This window comes from Vigna unguiculata, chromosome 7 (assembly GCF_037176805.1).
Source record: "Vigna unguiculata cultivar grain cowpea cultivar isolate G323 ecotype 2 chromosome 7, ASM3717680v1, whole genome shotgun sequence".
NCBI classification, from domain to species: Eukaryota; Viridiplantae; Streptophyta; class Magnoliopsida; order Fabales; family Fabaceae; genus Vigna; species Vigna unguiculata.
The window spans coordinates 8,045,282-8,051,901 of NC_140798.1; positions in this window are offsets into that span (position 1 = coordinate 8,045,282).

A 6,620-nucleotide genomic window follows, 5' to 3' on the forward strand; every position below is an offset into this window, starting at 1 on the left:
CTTCAAGCATTAAATCTATACAATGGGCAACACAAGGAGTCCAATAAAGATGGGGCATTTTCTCTTCCAACAACTTACCAACCAACACATAATTGTTCCCATTATCTATTATAAGTTGAAAAACATTTTCTTCTCCAATTTCCTCCACAAGAGAATCAAGCATCTCAATAGTTTTTTCTCCTATCTTCACAAATTTAAAACCATCAATGGACTTGATAAACATTGCCTCTAAGGGAGCTAACAAAAAATTTAATCATGAATCATTGTTTTCGATCATTCCATGCATATGACATAATAGAACAATTATGTTTCCTCCACGGGAATTTATGATCCTGCAACAACTTCTCAATGTAATCAACTTCCTTTTCTTCCACCGTTATTTCTCCTTTTATCATTACTAGTAGTGGAAATTTCAACTTCATTCACTATCATGATTATCATTGGTTGTAATATATCCAGGATTGATAGAGGAACTGTCTGTTTTTTCTCTATATAATTTTCAAAGTTCGTCTCTCACATTTTTTGGAGTCTTGGTGCAAGTAGCAACATTACCCTTCTTTGCCATTAGATGTTCTTTTACTCTGGTAAATCTTCCTTTCATAACTTTCCCATAATAATTACAAACATTTGTATTTAAATTTAATTCATCATCAGGTGACAATGTTTCCAAACTGAATCACTTCTGTGAGATGCTTTTGAACTATCCTAATCATTGGCCATACTTGTTGCTAGAAAATAGGTATATTTTTTGCAAAATAATTATAGTAAAAGTAGAAAAGTAGAAAAAAAAACATTAAAAAAAACAGACTTGGCGATGGCAGGCAACGACAACTAGTGGTGGTTGGCTATACCAGACGACAATCGATGACAACAGTGGTGGTGGTTGTTGGTAGGCAAGGGAAAAAGAGATGGGAGTGATTGTTTTAGGTTAATTAAAATTTTACTACAACTGTTGGTGGATGCAGTAACATAGTGTAAAAGGTTAAAGGAGTTATGTGCATTAGGTTAGATTAAATAAAAGGTTAAATATGTTTTTGATTCCTTAGCTTTCAGTAAAAATTGAAATTAGTCCTCTTTGAAATTTTGGACAAATTTAGTCTTCCTCTTTAGAAATGCGTGAATTTAATTCTTTTAACCAAATTTTGTTAAGTTTATTTGATGTTTGAAACACGTTTCTCTGCTAACATTGAAGCGAAAATGTGTCAAACAGTGTAAACAACTCAAATGCTATCATGAAACGTGTTTGAAATGTGAAATAAACTTAACAAAATTTGGTTAAAAGAACTAAATCTATGCATTTCTAAAGTTTGGAGACTAAGTTGAGCCAAAGTTTCAAAGATTGACTAATTCCAATTTTCACTCAAAGTTAAGGGAGCAAAAACATATTTAACCCTTAAATATATTTTATATGGGTCTGGCCCAATTTGTTACTTTATTTTTTAAACACTCGGAAAACTAAGGATGCAATTATGGTTTTCTGTTGGTTATGTCTTCCTTCTCCCACGTCGGCGTACCATGTCTCTTCCACTTTCTACTTTTGTTTCCAAGCCTTAGTTGTCCATTTCTTTTCTTCTCTTTTGTTCAAGTTATTGTCTTCTTTTTCCAGCCCGTTTTTCCTAACATGACAATTTTACCACTACCAATTGCCATGCCAAAAATAGCCGCCATGTGCCGTCATGGAAAACTCAATTCGCCACCGCCTTGTTGTGGCGGCAGGTTGGGAAACCACTACCGATTTCCACCACGACCGAAATTCGATAACACCACTACGATATGACTTGTCCACTGCCTTAACAGATCTTTTTTGCAGATGGAACAACATAGAATAAAAATTTATTTGTTTTTTATTTAGTAAAATGTTAGCTTACTTTTGTGTGCTTATCGTTTAAGCATATTCATGCCATGTCAGATTGTAAAACAAGATCACATAATCTATTAGATGAAACCCTTGAGTTTTACATTATTTGTTGTTAAAATTAACCATCGTCTTTCAAATGAAGCATAATCACATGACTTTGGACTTTTTCCCTACCAGGTTGTTTAATGCTTAACAAAAACACGACTATTAGTGTCAATTAAAGTCCTAGGTAAAACATTAATGATATCATAATCATTACAACATATTTTAGGAATAGAAAATAAATACTGAAATTAATTCGTAGCACATGCCATAATTGCAGATTTATTGAAAAGTATATGTTAGTAAAAACTATAGTAATAATCTAATAATGGAAGTATTTAATGTTCCTATCTCCTTCAACAAACTATTTTATTTTATATTTTTCCTTCAAAACGTCTTTTGAAATGCTTGTGCACTTTCCAGATCAATGATAACTTGTTTTCCTTTAATTTAGATCTTCATCATAATTTGATTGTGTAATTTTAGTTTGAATTTTTTGAACCTTGTAGATGTTTCCTCAATTTTATGGCGTACATTGCGAAAAGCTTTCCTATGCAAAAGCTTAATTCTAATATTAAATTCCTCAATTTTTTTATTTAATAACAATGAACATATGACACCTAATGTAACTTATTCCAGGCTTCTTTAATCACTCTTTAGTAATCAAGATGTTTCGTCCACATGAAAAAAGTAGAGGTGGGTAAAAAATCTTATTTTTTTTATCCGATCCACTTTTGATCCAATTCAAACCATTTAAGATCCATTTTATTAAAAATCTAATCGATTTAAAATTCATTTTTTTTGGGTCTAGATTTCAATTTGATATACATTTTATGTATTTTACAGATTGGATATCTATTCTCTAAATCTACATTTTCAAATATGGATAATCTAAAAAATCCAATCCAAATTTTCAATTTAAATTTTTAGTTGGGTTAGGCTAAAGATTGAGATGGACTAGCCCAAATTTGGTCGTATTCAGCCAAATTCAGTCAAGTCGGCCTTGGTCAAAATTTGGCCCAACCGACACTGGACCAAATTTGGAAGTATTCGGTAGAGCTGATCCCAACCAAAATTTGACCGCATTGGACTGAGTCGACCTAGGATGAATTTTGGTCACATTTGGCTGAGTTGGTCGTGACCAAAGTTTGGTTGTATTCAGCCTAGTCAGCTCCGGTAAAAATGTGGTCGAATTCAGTCGAGTCAACCACGGTTGAAATTTGGTAGTATTTGGTTGAGACGACCCCAAACCAAATTTGGTTGTATTCAGATGATTCGATCACGGTCAAAATTTGTTCAAATTTTGTCGAGTCGACCCTAACCAAAATTTGGCCGAGTTGGCCACGACCGTAAGTCAGTCGAGTCCATCCAATGCTGAAATTCGGATGAGTTGGCCTTGACAAAAAATATGCCAAATTTGATGGTGTCGGTATTAAGGACCCAAGTTTTAGAAAATTCAATTTCAATTTCTTTTATAAAAAATGGATTCAGAATTTTGAACTTGATTCAATTATTTGAATCTAAATTTAAATCTTGATCCAAATATTTGGATCTAAATTTTAAAAAAATCCAAACTAGATTTGCTAAAAAAATGGATTTATATCAAAAATCTTATCCAATTATTTAGATCTAAAACGGATGTAGATTGAATCATTAAAAATCTAGTTCATGATATAAAAAAGCATTCTCTCTTTTGTATCCACATTTCATAATACTAATTTTATCCTTTACAATATAATTATTTATTAAATTTTTAAAAATTAATGGTTACTTTTACTTATTTTCTATAAAACTGTTTTTCTTTTTTTCTTTTTTTTTTGTTCATCAAACATTAATTTCTCTATTCATTTCACTTTATTTTTAATAAATATAAATTTATTTTATATATTAACTTAATAACATTATACTATTATATTAACATACTATCATTCATATATAAAAATGCGTACATGCAGGCACGATAGCGCCTATGTGGACGTAGTATATATAAAGGGAATTTTTCTTTTTTGATGTCCACATTTGTTTTCTAATATTACCCATTTAAATATTTTTTCTTTAAATTAAAATAATTTTTTATTAGATTTATTCTTTAAGGGACCATTTCTTTAAATTTAATCGTTTTTTTTTTCAGTTTGACATTTTCTAAAACTTGACTATTTTTTTTAATTATAAAACTACATACAATATATATAGAACTTATTTACAACGAAATTATAAAAATTATTTATACTTCATTTTATAATTAATAAAAATACACAATAATAATAAAAAAGTGAACAAATATATATATATATATATATATATATATATATATATAAAGACTAACAATTATTTTTATGTGTTTTTTAAAATTATTTATTATTTAATATTCACCAATAAAATTAAAAAATAATAAAATAACTATATTTTAATGTTGTTAAAAATTAAATACAATTAAACGTAAGAAAGTTTAAAATAAATAAAAAATCATTAGAAAAAAATAGTGTTAAACATCTAAAAATTTTACAAAAGGAAAAGGTAAAACTATGTTTTTTGTCCCTGAAATTTGACCTAAATTTGGAAATGATTCCTGATTGAAATTTAATCACTATTTTTGATCCCATATATATATATATACATATATATATATATATATATGTATATATATATATATATATGTATATATATATATATATATATATGTATATATATATATATATGTATATATATATATACATATATATATACATATATATGTATATATATATGTATATATATATGTATATATAGATACAGAGATTAGTCTGGCATTTATATATGTTAATGAAAGTTAAATAATGCATATATAACAAATATTTAAAATAATATTACGCATAAAATTTTATTAATTACTAGCATTGTGTACGTATTCTTGATATTATATTATTAGATGATAATAATATAATGTTATTAAGTTAATATATAAAATAAAATTATATTTTAAAAGTTAAAATGTAAGGCCCACTTTTTCTGTCCTAATTTAAAAAGGATGCCCCATTTGAGTTGGGCCTAAGGGCTGGCCCAAAGGGAAAAACAGACCCTAAGTCTGCCCTAACCCTAACCCTTTTACTAACTTTCAAAATCTGACCCTAAGTTTGCTTTCCCGAATCGGACCAGTTCGCTCGAAGCTCGTTTCTACTCAACATAAGTTGCCCCTCAACTCATATTCTCTCTTTCTTAGTGTAATCTCGAGTGTTATCAGTTGGAGTTTTCGTAGTGAACCCAATCTTAAGATCTATTCCACTGTTTTCCAGTTCTAAGCTTTTTCCTAGAGATGTTGTGTTTCGTGGTTGATGTCGGAGTACTGTGCTAGCTTATTCCAGGTAAGGGAAGCTATAACCTTTTTCTGTTTCATGTGTTTGTCTGTTGTCTGGTTGGTGTTTCGTGATTCTTGAACTGGTATGCTATTGTGAATGTGGGGAAGGGTTGGTAATATTGCATATGCGTAAAATATAACTGATGCAGGTGCGGACAATGGCGAAGTCTGATAATCTCGCCCAAGCGAGCTTGTCTAGCCTAGGCGAGACAAGCAGAGGTTTCGCCCAGGATTCCTACGCGAGGGTCGCTTAAGCGAAGAGTCCCCGTTTTGAGCGAGATGCATTCTTGCTTAAGCAAGGAGGGCTCGCCTAAGCGAGACCCCGCGGGGAGCCACTATTCCCACTCCTCAAATTCTCGCCTGAGCGAGGGGAGTCCGCCTGAGCAAGGGAAACCTCTCGTCTGAGCGAGTATCCTCAGATTGAGCGAGAGTTGGGCGAGGATGCACCCTATACTATTTTCTTCTTTGTTAATTGGGTAAATATCACATGTAGGACTGGATTATTGTGCTAAAGTATGTTCTGAATGTTTATGCATGAGGGATGTGGTTCATGAGTTATGAATTGAGTGATTTTGTATGCATGAGATGGTAACATTGAGATTTATGAGTTTTACATGATGTGAGTATGATATATGTATGAGGTGATTCATGGAATTGAAATGATGAGTTTGGCATGACTTCGACATGAGACACGAAAGGGTTGGTATCAATGTGGCATGATAATGATATGAGACGGAGTTCCATATTCATGGTTCGAGAATAATGAGTTGGTATGGTTTGGCTGGGAATACGAAAGAGGTAAATTATGAGAAACTGTATGTGATGTATATGTATATATGTGTATACGCATGTTGAACTCGTTTGATTGATTAAGAATGTTGGTCCGTGTCAGTGCGTAATTCTTTGGGATCTCTAGGTGAGATTCTCAGGGTCGTGCTTCAGTGGTCGGGACGTAATCCCATGGCCCCTGTTAGTGGGTGTCCATGGTGGTGCCCCATCTATATAACTAGGTAAGGATTCAAGGTAAGGTTGCATCCTGACACTCTAAGGAGTCAGTTAGTCTCACCTAGAGCGGACTGACTCATGTGGTGAGAGTAGCAGGAGGCCTGAAATTCATTAAGGGCTAACCTTGTGGTGAGGGAAAATTGATTCATTGTAACACTTGTAACATATAGCTCGGGGGTGAGCAGAGGTATCCACCACAAGTGCAAGCATCCGCTAAATCCGACCAAGTTATATGTATCTGGATGAGTCGAATCGAGTCGAGTCTTAGTGTATTGTTTTGAAATGTCATAACATGCTTGGGTGGTGTATGTATAATTGACTGTGAAAGTATATCTGACTGCATGATAAAACCATTGTTGGCTCTAGCTTACCCTTCTATTA